At 35.4% G+C, this 12,284-nt stretch overlaps 1 long non-coding RNA gene across 2 annotated transcripts in view; it reads left to right on the top strand.

The window, feature by feature from the left end:
• LOC118187313 (uncharacterized) overlaps positions 1–12,284 on the top strand; it is a 160,598-nt gene that overhangs the window by 1,028 nt on the left and 147,286 nt on the right. The window lies entirely within an intron of this gene.

Raw genomic sequence — 12,284 nt, 5'->3', positions numbered from 1 at the left:
CTACAAAGAAATTAAATAATAAAGAATCTGCATGGAAATATATATGTTTCTCGCACTTTTAAAAAGCAATGATACCTAGAGCCATCAAATTTTTGAATAACGTAGTCATCCATCCGAATATCAGCAACTGGAAGCCCGAATTGGGAATTTGTTTTATTGTCCGTTTCATATTTTGCAAAACTTTAAAGAATTTTTGATTAAAAACACTCAACAATTTCAAAGTGAGCAGTAGCAGCACCATAAGAAATAAAATATTTTTATCTCTTTGCTGTTTTTAAATATTTTTAATCCAAAGTAGCGTTAGCCCAAATGCTCTCGAAACGTGTATGTGCCTTTAAAGGAAAGAAAAGAAAACGCCCGTTTGGGCGTGATACAAAATCTGAAAGATTTAAGTTTTTTTTTGGGGGGGGGGGCTTTCTGTTTTTTAACTGTTATTTTAACTATTAATTTTCTTTTCTTTTATTTATTTATTTATTTTTTGAATCAACGTAGTTTTCGCAAAGAAGTTTATGGACAATTTTGCAAGCATTATTTCTATTATTATCGCAAAATCAGTAAGCATATTTCATCGTTACATCATAGTAGCAGCGATTTTGTTTTTAAAGATTAATTTTGTTACATAGTAAAAATCTGTTAACCAGACTTTGTTAATTTCCGAAAGTTAGACATTTTTAGTTTTGTTTTCAATCATTCTTTCCGCAGGCTAAATATTTAGATGGTTTTATATATTTTATATTCTAAAGAAGAAATTATATGAAGAATATGGCAAAATAGTAGTCTCTGAAATCTCTATTAGTGCCTCTGAAGTATCTGCCGTCACTGATGAATTATGGTAGTAGTCTTCTAATTATGTTTCGTGGAACTTCTTCGGCAAGTCAAAATCAAGATTCGTAAGAATTTTTAATATCACACACACACACACACACACAAAAAAAAAAAAAAAAAAAAAAAAAAAAAATAAAATAAAATAAAATTCTAAAATCTTCTTTTATTTCTACTGTTATTGCTATATGAAATAGCATGCAATAGGCGTGCTTTAAGAGCAAAAGTATATCGAAATAATTAAAAGTGGAATTAATTCTAATTTTTTTCTAACAATGCTTTAAAGCCTTAAAAATTTATTAGTTTCGCAAATCCTTCATATAAGAATAAAAAGACAAAAGTATAAAATAATTTTATTTGAGATTTTTTAATTAAAGAAAAATTTGAAATATGTGTGTTATTAAAAACAATTTTAAGAATACAGTTCGTAATAAACACGCGCACTCGTTAAGAAGATACACATGAAATATATACAGAGAAGACTGTAGAGTCATTGGGTTATTTTGAAGCAGAAGACATGAAAAAGTGAACAATACCCTCGCCGGGTCTCGAACCTGAACCTCTCGAATACTCGCCGAGTGTGCTACCATTACATCACGAAGGCATGCAGGAAGGAGGGGGAAAATACTTTATAAGAATAGCATGTTTTCGGAAACTTTCGAAGCCGTTTAATTGATATTTAAAGTGGAAATACTTATTATTTATATATTCGATCTAATAAAACTTTTGTGGATTGCAGTATTTTTCTATAATAAGACAATTTGCATATAATATTTAGGAGTATGCTCTCCATGCTCCGTAACTACTTTCATCAATCGTAGCTTGCGTTCAGAAAGAGAAAATTTCTAATACACTAAATTAGCAACAGTTCATACGTAAACCATTTCAATGTTTTCCAGGAATATATTAAAATGGTATACGTACAATATCCGCAGAAGTTTTCACTTTTCTTGTCAAGGAATATAGAAGTACCTTTCGAAGTATGACTGATGGCTTTACCATTGCGCAGTTTTATTCTTGAAAATATTTGGTTTGGTTTGGGTTAATGAGATTATGCGAAATCACAGTACGGGAAGGAATGCCTTCGTGCAGGTCTTTCTGAAGGAAACTGTTACACTACACGTTACACTACACGTTACGCGTGGGAAAAACCGCAGCCAGCCCGTTCGCGGGATTCGAACTTCAGACCGAACTACCAGTGTCTTGAAAATATTTGGAATGAAGAAATGAGATTCCTAGTAATAAATATTAGGCGTAATATCTTGGTTTTGATGGTTTTACCGAACCACCATCCTCAGCAGCAAAAGTGCAAATGAACGAGATAGGATATAATGATTAGATAAGATAAGAAAGCCTGGATAGAAAATAAGTTAGTGGCGCTATCTGTTAATGAAACCAGAACTAAAACATAATTTCTTTAAAGGCCAAAGGCAAAGATGGATTTAACGCTGATTTTTGTTGTTTGACTTCTGAATTAGTATATGTTAAGCGTTTTATTGTGTCTTAAATATTTAAGGGTTACAGTCATTTACGTAAATCCATGCTTCATCATGATATTCTCATATACCGCTTGCTTAAATGGTATTCACACAGGAATGCCCAATATTTTAGCCACACCTTGTCAGCAGAAATCAACGAAAAGCCTATTTTTGCAGCTTATAATAAATTGTAAATATTTACAATTATTTCAAGATAACATTATAAAATTAAAAGGAAATAATGCACTCAACTAAAGGAACTTTCATCATTTCTTGGGGAAATTTTCCTCTGTATTTGACTGTCTTCCAAATAAAGATTCTTGGAAATTGAAAAACTGAACGGTTTATATGATATTGTGAGGTTTTCATTAATTTCATATTTTTGATCAGTAGTATATTTTTGTATAGATTCATGTGTTTAAAGTAATAGGATTATTGATTATCATAACGAGTTTTCAGTTCCGTCTTTAAGAATTTACTTTAATTAAATATTTTGGTTTTTATAAATCGATTTTCTTTGGGAAATTAGTAAATTGGTATCTTTCGGAAATTTGATAAGATGTTAAAAATAATAATTACAGATGCGTATTATTTCTTCTCTGTGAATTAACTGAACATAAATAACTTGAATGAAATTTTAACTTTTGATTAAAGCAAAATGTCAAAATAATTAGCATTGCTTTTGAAAATAATGTAATTTTTTTAATGTGAAGATGACCATTGATTATGCAAAGAAAAGTTGTAACTTGGAAAAGTTAACCTAAAGAGATACCAAATGAGTACCAAACACAGCATAGTGCGAAGATTCTAAAAAAATCTTTTAATAAATGAGAAAAGGGAAATGGTATGGCTCTACTCAATTTTTTAACGATATGATAAATGGCAACAATAATTTTTTTTTTCTAAAGATTTCGACTAACCGTTACGTCTGAACTGTAGTAACTTCATTTATATTCTCTATATTTGATACTAATAAGATTTAAACATTTGTAGTCTTTTTACTTGTACATTACAGTCTTTTTTACTTCCTTACACGAGGTAAAGGAAGTACTTTATTTTTATAATTTAGGTGCTTCTACCTTAGGCACTGCACGGAAGAGACGGATGCCTTCGTGGAGAATTTTCTAAGGGAAACTGATTCGTACACGCCTTACACATGGGGAAAACCACGAAAACGCCCATGCAGCCAGCCCATTCGCGGGAAATGGATCGAACTACCCGTGTTCAGGGACTTTACCGCTCGGCCTCTGGTGGGCCTAGAGAAAGAACTGTAATTCCAAGAAAATTCTAGTATCATATTTCAAAGGCAATATCCATTTTGATCATTCCCCAATCGAGACGATTTTTTCGCTTGCCGTTGTCTGTACGTACGGACAAAGTAAAAACTCTTTTTCTTCAAAACGAATTGTAAAATGGATTTAAAATGGATTCAAAACAGAATTTTTTGTGACGTTGTAAGGATCTTAAGTTTTACTAACGTTTATTTTATTTTAAATCTTATTTACTACTATCACTTCTTATTTTCTACTTCCGGCCAGAATTAAAAGCGTTAAATTTATGCAAAATTTGTCTGGCGAACGCCAAGTACTTAAGTTGTGGCTTTTTGCCAAGCGACAGAGAGGAAGGAGTTAGACGAAGCAGGCCGCTTACCTTAGAAGTTTTACTCAGTTGCTGGTTGCCTTCCAGGCCAGAGGTTTAATCCTCTTGATAACTTTAAACGTATTGTAGTGTTCGCAGTTCTCTGTACTACATACGGCTTCCTGTTAATATAAGGCCAATCTTCCACGTTTATTATTTCAAAGTTAAGAGTTTAGTTTTATTTTTATATTTTTACGTTTAGACCACAAGTAGTGGGTCTTTGTATTCCGAAGTACGGAAGTTATTGTAAATAGAGAAAAATAAAGGGTTTTGTATACCCTTCTTGTGTATCCTGTCTACTTCCCACAGTTATTGAACATAGCTTTAGTAAGCTCTCTGTTCCGAGTCAGGTCCTTGCATGTTCCCGAAGAAAGTAAGACGGAACATTGAACCTGATAGTGGCGCCCGACGAAGAAGAATAACCATGACCGAGTTTCAAGAAGAACCTGTGCTGCCTGCAGAAGCGGCTCAGAATCCAGAAATGCCAGCTGCCGCCCTGGAAGGATTTGGTTACATCGTCCAGACCATGCGCGCTTCGATGAAACCAGAAGCAACATTTAATGGAAACTCACCAGTAACCAGTTTTTTGGAAAAATTGGATGACCACTTCATGCTCTACCCCGTGCACGAATTTCAAAAAGTTACCTTAGCTACCAGCGCTTTGAGGGGCCAAGCGCTTAATTGGTTCAAATGTATAGGCAGAAGTCTTTTGGGTCAAGCAGGAAGTCCCACCTATACTTACGAAAATTTCAAGACTGCCCTAGTAAAAGCCTTCCCTGTTGTAAGGGATCGTGCGAAATTAGAAACAGAACTTTTCAGTATATATCAGCAAAGAATCGAAAACCTCTCAAGCTTTATTTTAAGAAAAATTCACGTCTTCAAACTCCTGTATGGAAACCGTCCGGATCCTGAGATAATTCAAGTGATTTTGCCCAGGTTACTGCCCCAAGTGTAAGACTTTATTGAATTAAGAACACTGGAAAAGTTATTTGAGCTAGCAATCCAGTTTGAAAGTAGAAGAACGGCGGACATTGAAAGAAGACGCCAATATCAACAGCGAAACCAATTTGGTGCGCCAAGACTAAAGCAAACTCAAGCACACGGCTACGGAAGCAAAGCTAATCAGTGGGCAAGGAAACCCGAGCGTTCAAAAACAGCCGGCGAACGTCGACAGTTCAATAGCAATCCAGGAAAAAAGTCTCAAGGCCAGTGGAAAAAGAAGGAAAGCACGGAAATGAAAAATAATTTAAACTAAAACGGATTTCTGCTGACGGGAGGGTGCGGAAATCCGAAGGCCACGAAAACCCCTCTTCCTTCAAGTTAAATACAGTAATGGTGAAAAATTTGACTCTTCCGAAGATTGAAGTGTTGGTGAATAATATCCCAGCCACAGCACTCCTGGATACAGGCGCGCAGTGTTCCTGTGTGGCAGAAGATTTTTTTAGGAAGTATTTTCGGAAATACCGCATATATAATTCGGATAATACGACAGTGTTAGCGGCGCAAGGAGAAAAATGTAAGTGTATAGGTAAATTACCGCTGTATGTCCGTATCAAGGACGAACAAGTAAAGGTTATGTTTTTCATAGTAAAGAATCTGCAGGCACATATTATTTTAGGAATAGATTTTCTTTCAGAGGCACAAGCAACGCTGGATTTTAATGAAGCGTCCCTTAAGCTGACGATGAAACCAGTTCGTGGAGAAAAGGCTGAACCGCCGATGGTAAATCTTGACCACCTGCCTAATGACGAGCAACGAAGAATCCGACAAGTGGTAAGTGAATTTACTTCGTTATTTAGTGATATTCCAGGATTTACTCAGGTTACTAACCATAGTATTGACACCGGAGATTCAATGCCAGTTCGCCACAAAACATATTGGTATGATAAGAATAAGCAAAAAATTATAGAATGGCATATCACCGATATGCTACGTAAAAAGATCATAACGCCCATCTCAAGTAGTTATGCTAGCCCGTGGTTTTATGTAAGAAAAATTATGACTATCCTTTGACACATCCAAAAAGGTGGAGATTCGCAATTGACTACCGTAAATTAAACTCCATAACTAAATATCCGGTATATCCCTTACCTATTATTGAAGAAATTCTAAGGAACATAACATCCACCAAATATATGACGACTTTAGACTTAACGACTGGTTATTTTCAAATAGGGCTTAGGCCTGAGGACGTGCCTAAGACTGCTTTTATAACCAAGTCTGGCACTTATGCATTTTTGCGTATGCCGTTTGGCCTTTCAGGGGCACCGGCAACATTTCAGCGATGTATGGACATTGTGTTAAGGCCTGTTCTTGGAAACTCCACATTTATCTATTTAGACGATATCATTATTACTAGTGATAATCTCGACCAACATGTACAGGATTTAAGACAGGTGTTTTCTTTATTAAATGAGGCCGGTCTAAAAGTTAATGTCGAAAAGTGCAAATTTGCAGCCCCTGAATTAAAATACTTAGGTTACAAAATATCTCAGAAAGGAATCGAGACAAACGAATCAAAAATAATCGCTGTGCAAAAGTATCCGCCGCCAAATACGGCGAAGAAGCTCTCTTCTTTTCTAGGACTTTGTTCATATTATAGGTCCTTTATAAAAGACTTTGCAGCTATTGCTGAACCATTGTTAAAATTAAAAAGGAAAAAGGCAAGATTCTCGTCGACGGCCGAAGCCAATAGTGCTTTCGAAAAATTAAAACAAGCATTAACGCAAGGCCCTGTGTTGAAATTTCCTGAAAAGGATGAGAATTTAGAAATTTCAGCGGATGCTTCGGATTATGCGGTAGGAGCGGTACTTTCGCAAAATCAGCAGCCCGTGGCATTTTTTAGCCGAACTTTAAATCAAACACAAAGAAACTATTCCGCGACCGAGAGAGAGGCACTTGCAGTTCTGTTAGCAGTGCAAAAGTTCCGAGTCTATTTTGGAAAGGCGCCAATAACAGTGTACTCTGATCATGCGGCGGTAACTAGATTGTACTCAGGGAAAAACTTATCCCCAAGGTTAATAAGATGGGCACTCAAGCTACAAGAATATAATCTGGTAATCAAGCATACCCCCGGAAAGGAAAATATCGTAGCAGATGCCCTATCCAGAATTAAAATAGATGAAGAAGGTAATACCGTAAAGGTGGCAATGCTCACAGCATGTACAATAAATTCCCGAGAAACTGTAATAACCGAACTGGGTAAGGATCCTGAGTTTGGAAGCATTTATGAGTATTTAAAGGATCCTGAAAATTTTAGCCACCAAAATATTGTGGCGATACGAAATACGGCGGCCCATTACGAACTAATAGATGGTCTATTATTTTATACAAAAACTACGAATTCCAACAAGGAATTTCGACCTGTTATCCCAGCTAGTCTTAGATTAAATATCCTGCAGGAGCTCCATGACAGCCCTTTAGCTTCTCATGCTGGTATTCGAAAAACTATCCAACGCATACGCGAGGCAGTCTATTTTCCTGAACTGCAAAAGTTAACAAGGGCGTATGTCCAGTCCTGCCCAACATGTCAAGCAGTTAATTACATTAATTTCCGCCCGGCCGGGTTTCTAAATAGTATTAAATCCGAATTTCCAAATGAAATAATTGGCATCGATTTATTGGGCCCTTTCCCGAAAAGTCAGTTAAATAAAAGTCGCTATCTCCTTGTTATGGTTGATCATTTTAGTAAGTGGACCGAAATTGTTCCCTTAAAACGAGCCTCCGCGAAATTAGTTACTGATTCTATTTTAAATAAATATATTTAAAAATACGGGGTGCCCCTAAAAGTTATATCGGATAATGGTCCTCAATTTGTAAGTAATGTATTTGAAGACATGTGCAAAAAACTGGGCATACGTCATTTAAAAATGGTCCCGTATCGGCCGAAATCAAATATAGCGTAACGGGTCAATAGAAATATAGTGAAAATTATCCGTAGTTATGTTAAAAATTTTCATAAAAGCTGGGATAACTATGTCAATGAATTTGCTTTCGCCCTTAGTACCGCAAAACATGATACAACGGGCAAAACTCCTGCTGAGTTATTTTTAGGCAGAAAGATTATAACGCCGTTAGATAAATTATTTTATGTGCAACAAAGAGCCCCAGAATTTAAAATGGGTGATATAGAAAAACTAATTAAAGAAGCAAAAAAGAATACGGAAGTAGCACAGAGAAAACAAAAGCTGCATTACGACTTGAAACGACGGGGAGTAACTTATAAAGTAGGGAATGAAGTATTAAAAATTAAGCATTCACTTTCTTCAGCACCAGAAGATAAAACTGCCAGATTTTTTCCACGATTTGAAGGACCATATGTCATAGAAAAAATAACTCACGCTGTAGTAGTGTTAAAAGCCAGGAATGGGGAAACCTGCTCCGCAAACATCGATCAAATCAAACTCTACTATGATCGTAATAAAATGCAAATTTTCAAAGATCTTTTGCAGGATCCGGCACGGCAGACACCGCAGGCACAAGCTCCAGAGGTGGAACAACGACAAGTACAAGGGCAAGCCATTAAGAGGCAGGAGCAAGTGAAAAGAAAGTTTCCCCGCAGGAAAATTGAAGGTAACAAGAAAAAGAAGCCGTTCCACCGTCCAGAAAAGAGAGCTCACGAACACCCCCAGAATGAAGAAGGGAGAAGGACGACATATGCAAAGAGAGCCAGGAGAAATGACGGCAACTATAACCCGGCTCTAAAACGGAAGATCTACTCATCCGACAGGACTCTCCGCGGCAAATGTCGCCGAACTGCGGAAGGGCCACCAGCGGCGGAGGAAAAGTTACAAGGAAAATTTGAACGGCCAGCAACGAGGTCCAAGCAGGAACACGACAGAAGTTTCCCGGTTCCGACAAGACCAGCTGCCATCAAACGGCCAAGACCACAGGCAGAGGCGAAAAAGAAGGTATTCAAGGGTGACCGAACTGGAAAAAAAAGAAAGCTTCTAGAGGAAGGCACTGAAGGGCGAGCCCGCACACGAAGGAGGATAAATCAAACAAGAATCTACGCTACTTTCCAGGACTGGGCTCAGAAAAGAATGTCCGAATATCACAAAGATAAGTAAAATTTTATGTTACTTTGCAAACTTAAGTTAATCTTTCATTCTTACTGCAAGTGGCAGATTTCAAGAAGTTTTACCTCATGCGAGGTCTACCTTTATCGCCAAAAGGGCGAGAAATGAGTTGTTACCGATTTTGGTATTATGTTTTTCAATTACTCGCGCGTAAAACTAAAGTTGATGTATAATAGCGATGTGTAAATACTTATATATTGTAAAAGTTATTGTATAAATTTTATTTAAAACTTTCTGGCAAGAAAGAAGTTTTAGTCTGAAAGACTTTTTGAAATGTAGTATTTCAATGTAGAAAGAATTGGCACTTGCTTTGAAAAGAATAGAAGTTAACAATGTACTAATAATGTATGTTGTCAAATGCGTAAAATTAACGGCATGTTAATATGTTCTTATATACAATGTGAACTGTTATTTCAAATGTTAAGAAATACCGTGATATGGTAAAAGTGAAAGTAATGTTAAAAATTTGTTATTCGTGTGACTGTAAAAAGACCAAATCATGGTGAATATGTGTTAAAGGTTGAATGAATGTAGTTTGGCTCTCTGACGCTACACTTCAGAGTTAGCTACTTTCAGAATAGTACCTCAGGGTTTAGAGTTGAAGTTAGGGTGTGTTACGAGGTCTTGGTATGTTGAATTTTAACACGTTAGTGCTTTGATTGTAGGAGGAAGTGTTGAACACGTAGACATAAACACATTCTGTTTGGTGTTCTTTTACAACACATGTCAGAGAGCACGGGGAGAGATAATTAAAATAGTCATGAATGAAATAAGAATGTTAAGAGAAATATAATTATACATGTTACTTGCTATTTCATTGTGTAACATTTCATTAAACTAGTTTTCCTTCCAGATCTCTGGAAGGAACCAGATTTGAATAAAAGCTCCTGTTTAGATGCAGTACAGATGAAAAAATTGCGTGTCCTGGGAGCTGCTATTGTAAAAACAAATTTCTTTCTTTTAAATTTCTAGTTTCTAGCGGAAAATGTTTGTAAAAGATTGGCCTCGCGTTAGATTCTAGAGCTAAAAGTTTTCAACAAGGTCGTTTTAGACCTCAGTTTCAAACTAATTAACTCTGGCGGGAAGTATGTAAGGATCTTAAGTTTTACTAACGTTTATTTTATTTTAAATTTTATTTACTACTATCACTTCTTATTTTCTACTTCCGGCCAGAATTAAAAGCGTTAAATTATTTATGCAAAATTTGTTTGGCGAACGCCAAGTACTTAAGTTGTGGCTTTTTGCCAAGCGACAGAGAGGAAGGAGTTAGACGAAGCAGGCCGCTTACCTTAGAAGTTTTACTCAGTTGCTGGTTGCCTTCCAGGCCAGAGGTTTAATCCTCTTGATAACTTTAAACGTATTGTAGTGTTCGCAGGTCTCTGTACTACATACGGCTTCCTGTTAATATAAGGCCAATCTTCCACGTTTATTATTTCAAAGTTAAGAGTTTAGTTTTATTTTTATATTTTTACGTTTAGACCACAAGTAGTGGGTCTTTGTATTCCGAAGTACGGAAGTTATTGTAAATAGAGAAAAATAAAGGGTTTTGTATACCCTTCTTGTGTATCCTGTCTACTTCCCACAGTTATTGAACATAGCTTTAGTAAGCTCTCTGTTCCGAGTCAGGTCCTTGCATGTTCCCGAAGAAAGTAAGACGGAACATTGAATCTGATAACGTATGTATCTTGCATAAACGATTATCCATAGAATGTTGAAACTTTGCATATGGGAGTGTTGTAGGATACTTCATTTTATATGCTGTAGCATATTTCATCATGTATGTATTTTGTATATGGGACCTAGTTGTGTATCTCGCTGTTTTATTGCATACGTATATATATATATATTATTTACCAAACGTATATATATATATATACCCAACCCCTTACCCGGCTTAAAAGCCCTCGCTCTGCTTTTATTTTCGTAATCACTGGTCGTAATTACAGGCTTTCATTTATAGAAACTGTTCATGTTTTGGAAATGTCAAATTAAAATATAATGACCAATGATGAAATCTAACTTTTAATGCCGTCTCCGGGTTCATATGCTAATATTTTGGAAAGTTTTATACTCGTTATGAAAATATTAAAACTATAAGAAATTTGACGTCCGGCGACGAAAATTGGCGGAATATTTAATTTTAAAATTTGCAGTTTTAGATGTCATTTTCAACTTGTTTTGAGTGATCGTTTAATTAAGTTAGAATAATTCCAGGAAATAAGTTTAAATGAAGTGCAGCAAAAAATGTGTATAATTTAATACACCACACAAGGAAGTCATGTGGTGTCCAAATCACACTTTTTTTAATATTTAAATTACTAACTAGAATTTCAATATTTGTTCCAGTTTTCAAAACCTAGGTTTTTAACAATTATTTTAGAGGAATATTAGGTTTATTCTGCCTAAATTTCAGTGGTTTGTAACTGGATTAGATGCATACAACTGAGAAGATGAATGCTACTACAAAACGCGAGCAATCTCAAACATTATAATTCCAGAAACCAGATGTACATAATAAAGGCAAAAGGCATAAAAATGTCGCAAAATTTACGAATTTAAGAATCGTTTTAAAGGTATTCTTGAGTTTCTAATATATCATAGTTGCTCAATTCAGAATTTTCTGCAATACAAATCGTGAAATCTGAACAAGAAATGAGGTGTTGCAATTTTTAGAATAAATTGCTTGCATTAATATTAACCGTGACAAATATCTAAAGCAGATTTCAGATTAGTAGATATTGTAATAATAGTCATAACAGTAATTAAAATTGCAGATTACTGGGACATAAAATAACAAGTGTGCCGTCAATCGGAAAAGACTAGAAATCGTTTCTCTAATATAATAAAGTTTTGAAAAAAATCTCTGAATTGAAATTAATCTTATTTTACCGCGTCCTACGAATGTATTAATAGTTGGTAATGAAACTGTGGTTCATTTTTAACTACCTAGTAAAAAGATTAAAGATATAGACTGTTGTCTCTTTCTTTTTTCAAATCAGATATATTCAAAAGTCTGGAGTTTAAATGAAAGTAAGGTACGTAAAATATAAATATATCTCTAAGGTAAGAAAATGATAAACGACTATATTCTTTAATGATTTATGAAGAAATGGTTTTACTGTATTCACATGTCACCCATATGTCACAGTGGAGAAAGGCAAAACAGCTATTTTAAGGCTCCTGAATAGATAGTACTGACAATTCGTTCTCTAAGTTGCCTTTATCTGTGTCAGAAAACTAATTTTCCCCAATTCTCTATTCCAGCTAG

This window comes from Stegodyphus dumicola, chromosome 2, assembly GCF_044657685.1.
Source record: "Stegodyphus dumicola isolate Sdum_Otavi_A_Nest chromosome 2, ASM4465768v1".
NCBI classification, from domain to species: Eukaryota; Metazoa; Arthropoda; class Arachnida; order Araneae; family Eresidae; genus Stegodyphus; species Stegodyphus dumicola.
This window is presented reverse-complemented; position numbering and strand designations above follow the sequence as displayed.